The 17,705-nt window shown below is 46.1% G+C and overlaps 1 protein-coding gene across 2 annotated transcripts in view; it reads left to right on the forward strand.

Moving 5' to 3' along the window:
- Positions 1 to 17,705, forward strand: part of CGNL1 (cingulin like 1) — a 579,392-nt gene that overhangs the window by 432,879 nt on the left and 128,808 nt on the right. The gene's annotated exons all lie outside the window — the stretch shown is intronic.

Below are 17,705 nucleotides of genomic sequence, written 5' to 3' on the forward strand. Positions count from 1 at the left end.
TCCCTGGATTGGAAACCAGCATCTTGGGACCAGGCTCAGGGTTTCACCCTCATCAGCCAGGCTAGTTTGACTCCAGTGGCATGGAGAGCACGGAACCCATGTCTGGGCATTCCCGTCCCACTCGGGGTGACAAATGCAAAAAGAACAAATGATCGACAGAATGCTGCACAGTGTCAAACATTCACCAAATAGGGCAGTTTTTTGTCTGAAAGGGAGGAGAGTCAAGACAGTGAAACCCATTTTCCAATGTTTTGTGAGTAGTGCGCATGTTTCAAAAAGAACAAATGATGGACAGAATGTTGAACAATGTCACACTTTCACCCCAGTACAGAGATCTGGGCCTAATGCATTGTTTTTCTGCTCGCCATTGCAGTTTCAACCCAGCCATGTGCAAATCAGTCTTGAACCTGCTTCCCATTGGAACTGTCCAGCCTGAACTGTCAGGCCAGTTCCCCCCTGTACCATAAACAAGCATCCTGGGACCGGTTTCAGGGTGTCACCCCTGATCAGCCAGGCTAGTTTGACTCCAGTACATACGTTTCAGCAAGACGAGTTCCGTTGTGGATGCTTGTCTGAAATCATATGCTCAAGGAATGCAGCTGGGGTGGTGTTTATCACCAGTGTCTGTCATCGTGATTAAGAATAGGTGGGTGTTATTTTAATGGAAACCAATAACTGTAGATTTTGAAGTGACCAGATAAATAATACTTTGCATGCTTTTTTTAACAATTCCCTTATCTATTGGAGAAGTATGAGATGGAAAGCTGAGTTTTCACTGATTGTACTTCTGTCAGAAAGTAGATCAGACCAATTGTTTGGCCTTATGTTGGCTTCTATGCCTTTTACATTTACCTTTAGTGTGGAGGCATCCCCTATTGCCAGTGTTTGCCAGAAAAGCCAGCCAAGATGTGAATTATTTTGACATAAAGTCACTACTGTCTTTGGACAAATGGATTAGTCATAGATGTTGTGGCAAAGATATTTAAAAATTGTCATTCTCTCGACTGGCAGCAGGCAGGTGCAAGCTGGGTAGAGGTTTTTTTTAGCCTCCCTTAGATCTTATTAAAAGCAGCAGTGTCACTATCTAAGTGGAGAAATGTGGCCTAGGCTGCACATATTTTCTATACTTTATCGGATCACCATGTATATTTACAGGAATTTATTACCCATGGAAGAGATGCTCTGTTTGACTGGTGTTCTCCTTTGGGAATTAATCTTTGCATTAGGCAATACTATAATTGCTTCTTTATGCAGTACCTCCTCTCATTTTTAGAATTCTTACCTTGGCAAATCTCTCTGAAAACTATTTCCCTCTAATGAATGCTTGTATCTCGCTACCTGTTAACTAAAACAGTCTTAAATGTATTGAAATGCTTTTCTGGTTCTCTTTGCAGTTGGAAATGATAAAGAAAGCCAGTATTCATAGTAGGCAAACTAGGAAAACATGGACTAGATGCCAATACAAATGTTAAAACAATTAAATAGTAACTTTTTTTAAATTAGTATTTCCAAATGCATTCTCCTTTACAAAATGAATAGAACCAAAACATCAAAGGAAGCCTTCTCTGAGAGAAGACATTCTCTCCATATTGACATATTTTGACATCTTAGAAGCATCTGTCATCCTTAACCCCTTCGATGCTGATGACGGGTGGCGTGTGCTGATGACGAGCTGAGCTCGTCATCTAACGCGGTAATTAGAAAATAGCCGCACAGCGCAAAAATCGCTGCAGTAGCGATGCGGTTAAAGGAAAATCCCAGTCTTCATCAATAAGGAAAGTTGAACCACACACTCTGCACATCTTGCCATCCTATATTGTAAAGAAGGCATTAAACGTGATAAGGAAACCATGTATGTTCCTCCGTAAACTATTCACTAACTTCTTTTGTTCATTGCTCCGACTTTATACCATGTCTTTGCTTCCCTAGGCATTGCTTGAGATTGAGAAGACTTCTAATGAATAGTTATGTGTTGAGGTGATTGAAAAAGAGGTGATACCTAAAGAAGTAGCAAAGAAACAAAGAAAAGAAAGAAAACTGAGACAAACAGTACAGAGAAAGAAGATGGGGAAAAAGAAGTGACATAAGAAACAAATGGAGAAAAAAATGTGGAGAGAGAAGGCTGGGTCGGTTGAGGGTCAGACTAATGTTGAGATAGACGTAGGAAGAGGGCAAGGGACGACTGGTTGGAATGGATTTAAGATGGGTAGGAGTAGAGATGGACTGAGAGTGAGACTGGGAGAAATGGTGATAATTGGGAAATAAGCAGGAGTCTGGAAGAGTTGGGGTGAAGAAATATACAAAGGTGGGGTGGGGTGGAGTGGGGTGGAGGTGAGAGATAATGTTAGTGTTTAATCATGAAAGTTGTGTGGTCAACATAGGTCAATTAAGAAAGAGATTGGGAGATGAGGTTCAAGTTGGATGGAAGAAAGGTGAGAAATGAGAAAGGACAGGAGAGATAAAAGTGCAGAGGAGATGGCATTTATGAGAACATGGTCAAGGGAAATGGGTGACAGCAAAATAGCAAGGATGGAGTAGAGATCGAGATGGGAGGTAGCCTAAAATGAAGGTGACGCAATCAGAGCTAAATCTGTCAGTGAGCGGAAGATATGGGGAGATTGAGATAAGAGAAAACTGAAGGTGAAAGGAGTAATGGAAGACATGATGGTAAGAAGGTGATGCTGCGGAGTATAAGCATGAGAGAAATCTGGGTGAGATGAGAAAGGCAGATGTGAAAGAAAAAAATTAACGGAGATGGACTGAGCATTATATGACTGTTGGGGTGGGAATATCGCTTGCCTGGTAAAGGGGCAGGTACCCCTGGCCAGAGTGTCCAGCTCCATCAAAAACTGGCGTCCTGACTGATCACTAATCTTGGCAGGGGGTTAGGTGTGTCCTTTGTAATACAAGGTCCAGGGCCTATTCTGTGACGTGGAAATGCGCACCATGCTTTTCCTCATGGTGGGCCTTGCATTGTTGTCCATGGCCGGGGTGCATCACATAATCCTGTGGTGCAGCATACCATTTTATGAATCAGTACTGTGACCAGGCTCTGTCAAGAAGAGGGAAGCCTAAAGCCCTTTCATGTAAAGTGTTGCTGTTATGTGAAACCTTGCACTGGCATCCTGTATGTATGTCAAGTGCATCTATGTGCAGTCACTTTTTGCTCATGTATGCCGTGGTGGGCTGTTGCGTCGGCCTCCTTCGCCAACTCAGGAAAGTTTCCCCACTGCTCTCTTTTTCCACCTTAAGGAGCGCGGTTTCTGCAATGATTTTGGCCAGGCTGGATTATGGCAATTCATTGTATATAGGACTCCCACAGGGCCTCCTGAATAGAATGCAGACGGTCATGAATGATGCTGCTAGGCTCATTTTCAAGAGACCAAGGAGTACCCAGGCATCCCCCCTCCTGCGGGAACTCCATTGGTTGCCAGTGAGGCAGAGATTAATGTTCAAGGGGCTCTGCATTGTACACAAGGCGCTTCATGGTAGAGCACCCACCTATTTGAAATCTCGTCTGTCCCTCTACAAACCAGGGAGGGCGCTTAGATCTGCTGACTCCATCTACCTGGTTCAGCCACGCTGTAGACTGACTACCGTGGGTGGACGCGCTTTTTCACATACTTTGCCAGCTATGTGGAATAAATTACCGCTGAAACTCCGCAATGAAAAGAAACTAATGCCTTTCCGCAAACAACTAAAAACTGTGCTTTTCCAGCAAGCGTGGGGTGGCCGATAAATGTAATCTGATGCATCTTTTTATTGTTTAGCTGACCCTAACAAAGCGCTTAGAGACCCCTGGGTTATAGCGCGCTATACAAGTCACAATAAATAAATAAATAAATATGCTAGTAGAACTCTGTGTTGTGCGAGACTGTGGACTGAGGGATTCACTTTGGGTGCCGCTGCTTTATTGTGGAACAAGATGGAGGATGAAAATAGCTTCACAAAAATTGTGAAGTTGAGTAGCCTGAATTCCTTTTGACTGAGTGGTGGAAACACAAGTACTGAATTAATAAAGGATGGAGACATGGCAACCTTTAGAAATCCCTTTAGGACCTTTACAGGAAAGGGAGACTGATTTGCATATAGCCATGTCTGAACTGGGGTGGCAGAGTGGGCTAAAGAACGGTGATGGATTAAACCCAGATCTTTTGACTGGGTGTGAGTGTTTGATTGGTTCAGATGCTCCGTTCATTACCACCCCCTTTTGTACCGCTTTTGGCTGCCATAAGTGTGGCAGGGTATGCTCAGACGTGAGTCCCTTGCTCACTTTGCCACTGGATTGAAGCAAGCCGGGCTGAAGACGGCTGGAATGCCAGAAACCGGTCCTCGTAAGCTTGTTTCCGGTCCAGGGAAAGCATGGCTTGGCAGTTCGGGCTGGACTGTTCCCATGAGGCACAGGGTCAGACTGATTTGCATATAGCCATGTCTGAACTGGGGTGGCAGAGTGGGCTAAAGAACGGTGATGGATTAAACCCAGATCTTTTGACTGGGTGTGAGTGTTTGATTGGTTCAGATGCTCCGTTCATTACCACCCCCTTTTGTACCGCTTTTGGCCGCCATAGTGTGGCAGGGTATGCTCAGACGCGAGTCCCTTGCTCACTTTGCCACTGGATTCAAACAAGCCGGGCTGAAGACGGCTGGAATGCCAGAAACCGGTCCTCGGAAGCTTGTTTCCGGTCCAGGGAAGGCATGGCTTGGCAGTTCGGGCTGGACTGTTCCCATGAGGCACAGGGTCAGACTGATTTGCATATAGCCATGTCTGAACTGGGGTGGCAGAGTGGGCTAAAGAACGGTGATGGATTAAACCCAGATCTTTTGACTGGGTGTGAGTGTTTGATTGGTTCAGATGCTCCGCTCATTACCACCCCCTTTTGTACCGCTTTTGGCCGCCATAAGTGTGGCAGGGTATGCTCAGACGTGAGTCCCTTGCTCACTTTGCCACTGGATTCAAGCAAGCCGGGCTGAAGACGGCTGGAATGCCAGAAACCTGTCCTGGGAAGATTGTTTCCGGTCCATGGAAGGCATGGCTTGGCAGTTCGGGCTGGACTGTTCCCATGAGGCACAGGGTCAGACTGATTTGCATATAGCCATGTCTGAACTGGGGTGGCAGAGTGGGCTAAAGAACGGTGATGGATTAAACCCAGATCTTTTGACTGGGTGAGTGTTTGATTGGTTCAGATGCTTCGTTCATTACCACCCTCTTTTGTACTGATTTGTTTTTCCTGAGCACAGTCATTTGTTAAATGATAGGAGTGAGCGGTGGGACTGCAGTTTCTGTTGTTCAAGGTGAAAGTGTTTCTGGGGGGGCTTCCCCTTTGTCTATCTCCAATTACTACTTCAGGAAGGCTGGTGACAGCCAGGTACTGAGATCTCACACTTCATTGTGCCCTTGTTTTAAAGGTTTGTGTTTGAACCCATCCCCATTGTTACCTGCTGTGAGAGCCATTACATTGCGCAAGGGCTGTGTATGAGAAGCAGCCAGAGAATTTCATTTGAAAAAGAACTAACCTAAACCAGTACTTAAACTTTAGACACTTGATCCAAAACTCCGGCCTTGAAAATTGTCTGTAAACGTGGGATCCAAATCAGCCCACTTTGCTCCAATTTCGTCTTTAGTAAGAACAGGAGTGCTCAGCAGAGTACTCACAGAAGTGCTGTATAACCAGAGGTGGTGCCTGCCTGCCGCCAGTCTCCCAGAGCTGAGGGAGCATTATCGGACGTCTGCAGTTTCTGCTGGAGGAGCGAAGGCACTGCGTGAAGTGCCTAGAAGCCTGTCTACATGCCTGCTGTGAGAGGAAAGCAGAGTGACTGGACCGGCAGCAGGAAAGACTGTCTAGAAGGAGAAGCTCAGATTGCGTCCTTGACATGAGAAGCCCCCGAGCGACCTACCTGCCACAAAGAGCAAAGTCAGGAGTGATCCGCGCAGAGAAGGGATCCTGTTGGTCTTTCTGAGTAGTCTCATGTGAGCTTCATTGAAACTTTTCTAAATCAAGTCCCACCATTATGCTTGGGAACATACCATGGGTCAAGAGACTGGTGCTGCTGTTGCAGATGTTGGAAAATGAGGCTACAGAAGCAGGAAGCCATGCTCAGCCAGGCTGCAACAGATGTCTTGGCCCAGATACTGCCACATCTACGGCACCGGTCTGCAATCAGCCAGGAAGGCAGCCACTGTCTGTCAAAATGAGTGATGCACTGCAGACCTGCTCTGCTGAATTCCTCCTGCAATCTCTGCTCCAATGCAAGTCTCACCCTGCAGAAGAGGAGCCTCTACCATGAAGCCAAGAGTGCTGACAGCAACCTTCACCCCAGTAGAGTTGCAGCCCCCATTAGCAATTAAATGCAGAGTTTAGCCTGCACCTGGACGAGAGAAGAACACGCACAGACCAGTCTGTCGCATGGACTTGAGATTTTTGCAGAGTAAATGCAAGGGGTAAAAGGCATTGGACGGAGTTGTGTAAATGATCAGTGAGAGTATTTGAGGTCACTTGCACCTGTGCCAAATCGATGCCTGCGCGTGTAGTTTCTTGGGGACTGTAGTCACAGATACACAACCAGACCAGGAGGTGAGTGCTGGAAAGGAAGGTAGTAGCATCTCACTGATAAACATGTCTTGTGTTACAACCCTGTGTTGCATTCCTTAGTTATGCTGTCTTTCATTTAAAGGAACAGCACTGGGCTGGGCCATATCGGACTGTGCCTTTGGTTGATTGTAGAGTTCTGCGCTCTTGTCTCCCACACTGCCTTCGCTTTCTTCAGTGTCAAAGTGCGGAAAAGTATTTGGGCCCAGTTTGCGGGGTCCTGGTAGGATGGACACCAGTGCAACCGACCTCAGTCACATCAGTTGGTGCCTGGTAGCCCCTGTCTTCCCTGTTGCTCCCGAATGGAGTCTGACAAAGTGAGAGGGAAAGTCGGGGATGAGAGCTCGAAACCTATCTGGCGAATCAGTAAATAATGGCCCGGAGCCCGAAGTAACTGCTGCCTCCGGCATGAACCGCAGATATCTGAGCGACCGTGTCTGTCGGAGATCTGTGCACTCTGTAACCTGAGGGATAGCTCTGCAGTATGAAGCCTACGCCTGCCGGTTCTGTGACTTGAAGGGTAGCTCTGCCGTCGAAATAGATGTCACTTGTCACGTGCTGCAGTATCTCCTGAATGTTGCAGTGTAGATGCATAAGACTTGTTTGTTGGGTTTTTCGTTTTTCCGTTTTTGTCATTTTTTTGCGTTGGTCCAGTCTCACTAGCTGTAAATCTAAAACCTTAGAGCACGTATTCTTTTTCTTTTTACGTATAAAACCTCAAAGCATGCGCCGTCTACCCCTTGAATATAACCCTCTCAGATTCTCATGTTCTTTTATAACTGCACTTACAGCGCTCGTACAGATGTGCGTGTAATCTTGCGCGCAGCTGGCTCAGTGAATGCCATTTGCAGAATATAGGTTATTTCCTTGTGTGCTGCTCTCTGTTGGCGAACAGGCTCTCCATTGACGTCTTTCCCAGTACGGGGGCTCACAGTGCGCGTTCTCTCAGTGGACAGAGCGCACCTTGGAGCTGGTATCCCTCCGCCGCTCTAATGAGACCCGTTGAACAATGGCGGTATTTATAGGGCGAGTTTCATTCTAGTTGGGAACACAACCACGCTTGAGCGGCTCTATTGTGGGGTGTCTCAAGGCCACCGATAGTGCTTCGGTGGAGCAGTAACCTAATACCTACAGAACCATGTTCTATTTTATTGTAAATAGAGGCGCAATAATTGCATGTTATATAGAAATCGCCAACCATTTACCAGCTAAACTCGCACGAACACAAAGCTGAATTACACAGATATACATTTTTCCAAGAATTATTTTTCTAGACACCCTGTGCTTTTTGTGCCATGCATGAGTTATAAGCGTTGCTTTCCATTGAAGTTTTGCTACCGTAGCAAAATAGTCAGTATTTTACAGTTGTATCCGGGTTTGCTTAGCAGAGTGCATAAAAGATGTAACACTTTTCTTTACTGTCATTTGCTTTTCGGGTCCTTCTAAAATGCATCAGAAGAAATGCAAATTGAGTGAAGAATAATGTGCATTTACATCCGACTGTGATGCCATAATAAATAGCATCTGCCCAGCTAGGCTCCGAAATTAAAGGATCGTATTACAGCATGATTATCACATCTGCTTTTATAATGAATATGGGGAACAAGAGTAGCTAAAACACGCTTGATTCAATTTTGCATTTTTGTTTTGGGGTAAATTGTTTTTTGGCGATATCCATAGTCTTTTTCAACAATGTATGCTGTGTATTTGAGCACTTTTTACTCGTTCACTGATACTGAAATATATTTTTTCCTGGAAACTGTAACTCTGTTATTGACTGCTAAGTCCATGTAGAATGAATTATAGTATTTACGGATGACTTGGGATATCCGAGCCTACGTTCGTTCTCCATCACCCCCTCCTTTCTTCAGCTTTCACAAACCTGCTTTGGTCTTTCTCTCATAGTTTACTATTTCTCTTGGTTTTTGTGTATGATTTAAAATAACACATTCCCAAAGAAGCATGGAGAAGTTGTACTGGAGTTTCTTCACTTCTGACATGGGACCCTAAAGACCCGGGTCCCTATTCACATATCTTATATTGCATATTGGTAATCTTTATTGCACTATTTCTCTTAACCGGATTGTCCCTTCCTCATCTCGGATTTTCTTTACATCCGGTGGCGCCATGTTTGCCTACATACAACAGTTAACCTGTGATAATATCTTCTTCGACACTTCACCACCATTCAAGTGGCTGCAAGGCCCCCCTTCTCTTATATTGCCAATGTGTGCTTCCAACATCTCGCTAGGCCTGAGAAAGACGCGACCACAGTAAAGACCAAGATGAGGAAGGGAAGGTGATAGTAATATAGATTTCAGAGTAGTACCCTCTGCATAATTCCTATGTGTCTTTCCTTTCCTAGTTCTTCCTTTAATGACCAAATATATAATCTGCGCCTTGGACTCGATTCACTGACAGAGCAACAAACAGAAGTTGCACCAGTGGCTGTAAGAATACGCATTTGTTGTGGTAGCAAACTGTAACTGGAACTGTAGCTGGTTTTGGAGGAAAGGGCAAGAGGCGAGTTTTCGTGACACCGGGTTTTATTTGTGAATACAGAAAGTCTGTACACGTTTTCTCAAAGGGGTCCTCCGGGGAGATCGGCTTCTTTCCGGTCGTCTCTTTGGCCTGGCACGGTCTTCTTCCTTCTTGCTTTGTCTGGGACTTCTCCGGGAGTTAGACTTTTCCGGCTCCGTGATGGTGGTAGGTGAGCCGTGAGGGAGAAAGGGAAGAAAGGACAGGTATCAGTCCTAAGTCCGATGTCCTAACTGTTGCAAGGATAGGGAGTGAGGGAACACCACGTGTGAATATTTATAGCCTCGTGTGCGGGACACGGGGTGTGCTGGAAGGGGTTACCGGGGAATACAACTAAGCATGGGCGGAAAATGCGATCCGCTCGCGGATTTTCGGTAAATACGCAATCCGCGAGATTCACTAATTTCCCGCAAAATCTGCGAGCGGAACAGATTGGGGCAAAAGTTCAAGCTGACTTTTTGTAACTATTTTAGAATGGCGCCGGCAAGCTGCCAGAGCCTCTAAAATAGTTACAAAAAGTCAGCTTCAACAGGAAGCACTAATAGATAAAGTAAAGCAGGTGCTAGAGTTGAATCTCAAATTCAGTTACACAATCATTAATCACCCCAAACTTGGGGTGATTAATGACTGTGTAACTTAATTTGACCTTCAACTCAAGCACCTGCTATACTTTATCTATTAGTGCTTCCTGTTGAAGCTGACTTATGGCTGAGGGCAGAAGGGCACAAAGTGGGACAGAGATAATGAGTTAGGCAGAGGGCAGAAGGGGACAGAAACCAGTGGGGCAGAGGGCAAAAGGGCACAAACAAGAGTGGGGCAGAGGGCAGAAAGGCACAAAAACAAGTGGTACAGAGGGCAGAAGGGCATAAAAAGCGAGAGGGTGGCAGTGATGAACCAGGCAAAAAAAAACCGTGAACACGCAAAGCTCCCCGCGAATACGCAAAGTTTCCTGCGAACACCCGCGAACACGCAAAAATAAAAAATCTGCGAATTTCGCGGATTGCGAATTCGCAAATCCGCAAATTTGCGGATCACGAATTCGCAAAATTCGCCCATGCTTAAATACAACAGGGTATGAGGTCACGGGACTGACCTACCCCTTCTCCCCACCCAGCCCGCTATACGGCTCCGTACCTCGGTTAGCCACACGCCTCCTGGCGTGCGGCTGGGCGGCTCGTGTTGCCGATGGCCTCCTGGCTCCAGCGCCGCCAACGGGTCTCTTCTCCGCCGTGGTGTTACTAGGTTCCTCCTCTCGCTTCTGCTTCTCCGAATTCACTCTCCGACTGCTTGCTCGACTCCGCTCTACACTCGCCTCCAACTCCTCCGGTGAACAAGCACACCTGTGCGTCGTCAGCCGCCATACTTGACGTCGGTGCAGGCTCCTCCCACTCCCCTAGAGCGTGCCAATTAAAGAGACCGCCGTCGTCTTCCACCTCATCCCGGGAGCAGCACTGTTCCATTGAATAATCGTTGGGCTGTGGAGACAAGAGGGGGGGGGGGTTACATAATGAATCCCCACATGGGGGAGAAGAGTTCCTGGGCCGTTGGGGTGACGGCCTCTCCGCGCTACACAAACCAAACAAGAAAGCAAAGGTAAATCATGATTGTCACATTAATGAAAGAACAATGTTCCTTAAATACAAGGAACAAAGGATGTACAAATCTCTCCAGTTGACTAGCCCTGCTCCGAGCCACGATTCTCTACTTCCATTTTATATTAGGCCAATGAATACTACAGACCATGTACAACCACCCCAAACTTGCCTTGTGGATAAATCCCTGTTGTATGAATCACATACAGAACTTGAACCTAGAGGGCTGAGTCGCTGCACAAAATGGAAACTTCTGTAGCCACAAATGTGGACCCTGCAATTTTTATTTCTGGCTATTCATCACGAGCACTCCCAGTAACGTTAATGAGACTTATCAACAGCAAAGCCTTTTCAGCATAGGATGATTTAGCAGCTCCTTCTGGAGAGATGCATGTGAGGTGTTTATAAATAAGCATCAGTGGTATTATTTATGCTGGGCATTGAAGTTAAACAACTGAATGTGGTAGTCCATCAATAGCCACTGGTAAACATACAGATTCCTCTCGCAACCTATTTAAATGCTAAACTTGTAATACAGTTCCATAGTCTGATCTCCCGTACCTGGCACCAGGTTTGGAAAGCTGGGATGCTTTCCTCATATGAGCTGTGAGAAGCCATCTTGCTGGCACCCTGACAACTCTTACACCAGAACTACAACTAGTGGTAAGTGGATGTTGAAGGGACACGCGCTGGAGGCGATTACGATCCCAATGCAGCTACTAGAACGACCACAGGTATGACTATTGCAATGACCAGAGCATCTCACTCTGAATTTGAACCATCAGCGTTATAATGAGAGCAAAAAAGGGGGATGAGTGACAAACCGAATGACTGCAAGGCATCCACTCCTGAAACTCCCTCAACTGGGAGCCTCAAGAAGAACCAAGAGACTATTGCCGTGATTCACAGAGATCCCCCTTCAGCTCACAGAACCTCCTGTAATTTGATACGATGATCCCATAGAAAGAAAAAGTCTACTTAAGGCTGAGTCCCTTGTGCTGCCAGTGTGAGCTTGGGTATCTTTACTCGAAAACTGATTGGAGAAGGCAGCAAAGCATGAGACCTTAACCCTATCCTCCTCTGCCTATGAAGATAGGATTTGTGACCGTGATGTCTGTTCATACCACACCCACCACTACCCAGTCCATAATGAACGAGGCAAACACTTCTGAGACTAGTTGGACCACAAACCCCAACCTGTTCCTTCGAGTTAACACCATCGGTGCGGCGCATTTTCCCGGTGTGCGCTGAAGATTTGAAAATCCCGCGGTCAATGACGAGCTCAGCTCGTCATGAGCGTACGAGAGGTGTACTTCATGACGAGCTGAGTCATCAGCGTCGAAGGGGTTAAAAATGGTGATGTTCGGATAAAGACTAGAACTCTCCAATTGGACCTATCCGCAAATGTCAGTGCGGGCTGGCAGTGGTCTTCAGTATTTTTAGATTTGGGGTATGTTAGGAAGTTACACATCAGACCGGAAGTTAATGATATAGTGAAATTGACTGAAAGTTCTTAAGTGCATTGCTGCATTCACATGGTCCCGACCCATCACATGCTTGTTTTTGTAATCCACTGTCTGCTGGATCCCAATCACCATTATGTGCACAGCACGTCATGTTCTGCCGAATCTTGCAAATATCAAACACTTAAATAAATGGAAACTGTTAATGAATTTTTCCTCTTGACCTGCTTGTTACTAGTTTTGTGAGAACCGAGAAAAGTTGTGTATAAACTAGTTAGTGACAGTCGTATTTGCGACCCTAGTTCGCATGACTAATGTCAATGTTTGCCCCAAATCCGAACACACTGCACAGACCAACCGGTTGATGAAAAAGCTACATTTTTATACGAGCGGAGAGCTGCTTTCTAAATTGGTTACAAAGAAGAAATATAAACCGAAACCTGCTGGCTTTATAGTTCGTCCCAGGAACTGTGAGAGCACCCAGTTGCCATGGAGATGTCGAAATAAATATGGGTCGGATAAAGTTGCAGTGACTGCGCCAGGCTCTCCTGGGCTGCGGGACATTCCTGGAGGATTGCTCACACCTGCGGCTCTGCTGGCACCAGGTGTGCGCGTGAATCTAGGTATGAAGGCCCTTCCCAGTGGGAGGAGGCCCGACGGCCTATCAGCTCTTCAAAGCCGGGCCTTGTTTCCTCAGGAGCGCGCTGCCTGGTGCAATGAATGTCCCCTCTGTCCACGTCTACCACTGCGCATGCGCCCAGATCCCCACTGAGAGAGACTTTTGTTAATTGCAAGTCTGTAAAGTCTGTAACTCCTTAAAGGCGACATAACAATACTGGAAGGTAGGTTCACGTGTTCCTGCAAGAAATGAAATTGCAGTTATGCTTTTTTATTAGCACCAAAATGATAGCCAGCTGCTTTTAATCCCGCAGCTGATGCAAACTCGCGTCTGAGTTTATAAGTCCATGTAGGCCCTTGGATGCCATTACCGCTTGTCAGACTTGCTCGGCTTTACACGTCCCGCGGGTCCAGCTGTGAAAACTGTTGCCTTGAGCTGCAGATGTTTCTCTTTTCTAATAATGGGAATAAGATGCTCTGCAAACTATAAAGTAAAGTGAATGCGAACAAGTGTGCCCCCGAAACTAGAGTGTACTAGAGGGACAAGAAGCAAAGTCACAGAGGAATTAGAAGATTCTAGAACAGGTAGAAGTTGTGCGTAAAAACATTGCGAAACCGTAGAAGAGCCGTACTCGTTGGCTAGTGGAATACATCACCAACGCGTGATGGTAGTCATGCTGTCCCTATCGGGAACGGCCAACGCGATTTGTTGTGGCTTTTTAAAATAGTGTTTAACGTTTTGCCCAGTATAAACAACACACAATGTCACACAATTTTCTCCTTCTAATGTGTCAAGCGTTAAGCTTGACACATTAGAAGAAGAAAATGCAAAGCCGTTTGTTTCTACAGCTATCACAGTTGTATACACCGTGAGGCGACTTTGGGAGTTTAAACTGCTCTTTTTATAGAGATTAAAGTATTTAGATAAATATAATTTTAGAGATTTGCTAAAGTAAAGGGCGGCAGCGTATCCACTGCTTTCCCGTTGCTGTCATGGGCCAGGGAGTGAGTATCTAATTCTGGCGCAGACCTCAGTTTGGTAATCTGGATGGCTGACGGAGGAAGAGTACACATCTGCAAGATTGTGTGGGTGGAGGGAGTGTACCTTTAGAAGTAGAACTCACATCTGGACTGGATGGAGCAGCACCCAGGCGGCATGGTCTGATGTGTCCCTCCTCCAACCATGATTCAGAAAAGGGGGTGGTGATGAACAGAGTGTCTGAATTAAGCAGACCACTCTAACCCAGTCCCAAGATCAGGGCTTGATCCATCACCGTTTTTTAGCTCACTGCACCATCCCAGCTCAGAACCTGGCTACATGCAAATTAGTCTGTCCTCCTCCAACTAGGGTCATTTTTAGTAACCAAGTGTGCAGGAGGCAAATAACAGCTCCCAACTACAGTGAGTGTCTGTATAGAGAACCAGGGGAGGGTACAGAATCAGGAGACCAACCATTCCCAAATTCTGCTCCCATTATGTGAGTGTACTACAGAGGGTAACCCTGGGAATATTACAACGTCAAGTAAGAAAAAGACAGAATAATACTGTCCACCGCCTTCTCAGCTCATGGAATCCCTCCTTCAGTCGTGCTTGTTTTGAATGTCTCTGTCCATGTTTTAAATGTCTCTGTCCGTGTTTTAAATGTCTCTGTCCGTGTTATCAGATGTCTGCAGTGAGCTGCACCCAGAGATTCGGTGCATCAGAAGCATCGTGTAGTGTATCAGATTAGGTAAAAATTAAATGCTGCAAAGTGGCTTTTTCAGACCACCATATGAACTGCAAGAAGGAATAGAGATATTCCAAGGACCTTGCCAAGAGAGAGTGTGCATATGATGAGTAAAAAGTGTGTGAATGTGGCTTCTGAATACATAAGCTGAAGTGGGATACAATTTTGCTGAGTGGAGTGTTTTGAAGTAGGCATTTTGTGTATCCCCACATTTGTGCGGACACTGTATTGCCAGACTTGTGTACATAACAAGTTACAAGAGTCCACAGCCTCGCATTACAAGTGTCCGCAGGTCCTCAAAAATGAAGTGACTTAATCTAATGCCTGTGTGCAGAATGTAGCAAAAAAAAAAGGGTCCGGCCTATATAACCGTTTAGAGCTTAGGCTATACGCTACAACAGTATTCAAAGGAGAATAGCTCTAGCAGGATAAACAAAGAGAAAGATAATACTAAAATACTAAAAGCGTTTTTTGACTTCACTATATCTTTGGCACCAGTTGAGGAATCTTTGACATTTTCCAAGCAAGATGTGCCAGTGAGTCTTATTGTGCATGTAATGTTTTGTGGTGATCCGTAAGCAGGGGCCGAGAAAAAAAGGGGGTCTAAAAGGTGCATTTCCTATGTTAATTCTCATAGAGATTTTATACACAACTACAGCCCGGACCGCTCAGCGGAACTACACCAAATTTGACAGAAAGTTAGATCTTGGTTCAGAAAGATACATTTCTGTTTTATTGATATACATCTGTTCAGTAATTTTTGAGATATTAAATGATAACCAAATATATATCTATGGATGCGGACCCTCCGCAAACCTTGCCGATCTCGTTCTGGGATCCGAACACTTCAACTAGGAAGTGTTTGCAGCCATTTTGGGACTTGGCATCAGCCAATTGCTCCCAAAATATTTTAAAATAAAGAGAAGGGGTAGGGTAGGAATACCCTGAACCCTTAGGCCTAGTGCTGGAGTACACCAGAGACCCTGCCAGGGCCAAAAAGCATTTTTTGAAAAAAGAAAAAAAAAAACAAGCTTGGCTTCCATGCTGTTTAAACATCGGCCCCTTGGTGGGCCAGGTCTCCGGGGTTAAGCATTTATTAAAGAAATGGGAAGGGGTGCATGCAGCCCCCCCTTCCCAAGGACAGTTTAAGCCCCAGGGAACACCAACTGCCTAAACAAAGGGACGGGGGCCACTCAGCCCCCCTGTGGTATTTAAAGGCCTTAGGGATCACCATCTCCCTAAGGCTTCAATATATATTAGGAGGGGGAGTGATTGGACCCCATCCCCTTTCTCGGTGAGCTTATAATGGCCCCACCTCCCTCGGGCTTCAACAGTAAAATGGACGGATCACCTCCCCAGGGCCAAAAACATAAGCAAAAGGGGGAAGGAAGCTGCGCGGGCCCCTCTCGGGTTGTTCTCAGCCCTGGGGACCGGGACCGCCACCTCCCCAGGGCAGGCCTTTCAAACAGAAAGAAGGGGGGGGCTGCGCGTCTCACCTCCTAGAACCACTAATGACCCCCCCAGGGCCGGCTTCCTATATCCTGGTGTTGCCACTCCCTGAGTCATAGCTGTTAGCTGTCGCTTGGCGGGAGCTTTCACAGCTCCTGCCAAACGTGAGTAAACAGTAAGTCTGCTCCCAGCAGCCGGAAGCAGGAAAACTGCTCCTGCTCGCTGTTAGTAGACTTTAGATCGGTTTTACTGCCCATGGCCCCTCTCCCCCATTAATTCTTGGCCGAGCCCTGGAGGATGGGATCCTCTGGCCGAAATCACCTTCTATAAAGATGTTCCTGGGATTCCTGGGTTTGGCGAGGGCAAAGCAAGTGTGTTTTCTCAGCAGTTCTACATTGAAAATTATCTCTAATGCTTTGTGGAGGTGACTGCATTGTTGATCTAATGGAGCGCAAAGTGTACTGACTGTGATGAGTGGGTTATTTCTTGTCCTTACCTGGAGAGAGCAGAGTTCTTGGTTCTCCCTTTACATTTGTAAGAGTATTCAAATGTCCAAAACACTTGGAAGGTTCGCCCATTTGGCCCCACCCACCTTAGTAGTATGCAAAGGTCTTCCTTCCTTTTACCAGGATGATGAACAGCTTAACAAGATGCCCCCTAGCACGTTTTCCCACTGATTTTTTGTGACAGATTCTTGATACTGAGGAAAATGAGGACATCTCCACCAAAGAAAGAAGCACTTACTTCATATAGTTAAGAAGAAGGGGGCTTGTTTGGTGGAGATTTACCTCTTTGTACTCTCGTCATCTTTTTAGGAAGATTCATGTTATCACAGATATCTGGATAAAGACACATGATGAACAATCACATTGCCAAAACTCACACAAGGTCTCCAGTGGTATTACCTTGTGCTCAATTATGTAGCTGTAGTGTAGAATACTTACTGGAATTTACTCAAGGCGGTAGCACTTGGTAATTAGCCAGAAGAAAGTACTCCACTAGGGTAGCTATTTTGTTCAAAACTGTGGACTCTTTTTGGATAGAGGGGCAGGTGTGGTTCTGTTGTGGCCTAGTTACTGACACACCCACACAGACACTTAGACACCAGCTCAGACACTCAGGCACACACCCACTGACGGCCCCACTTTGACACATATGCTCCCACTCACAGATCCACTTGGACACTCACATACCCACTCACAGACCCACTCACACACCACCTCAGACACTCAAATGCTCTCATGCCCCCACTCACACACTCATGCCCCCACTCACACACTCATGCCCCCACTCACATACTCATGCACCCACTCACATACTCATGCACCCACTCACAGGTGCACTCACAGACCCATTCAGGCACTCATGCACCCACTTACTGAACGAATCATACTGCCTCACACCCACTCGCAGACCTACTCAGACTCCCTAAACTCAGTGAGAAACGTATGCACCCACTTCCAGATCCCCTCAGACACTCACACACCCACTCAAAACTAGAAATGCACAAAAAAGTTACAGGGAGGCTGTAGTTAGGAAATAACATTAAAAAAAACCTGAGAAATTCACTGAAAAAAACAAAGGTTACAGGGATGTCTATGGTGAGGCTCAGATTTCACTCCTATAAAACCATTGAAATGCAGCAGTTCTAGTTACCTGAGCTAACTATAGCTCACGCTCCTGCAATGCATTGCTTACGACCTCCCAGATTACATCACTCACAACATGATCA

Source organism: Lissotriton vulgaris, chromosome 2_1, assembly GCF_964263255.1.
Source record: "Lissotriton vulgaris chromosome 2_1, aLisVul1.2, whole genome shotgun sequence".
In the NCBI taxonomy this organism is placed as follows: domain Eukaryota; kingdom Metazoa; phylum Chordata; class Amphibia; order Caudata; family Salamandridae; genus Lissotriton; species Lissotriton vulgaris.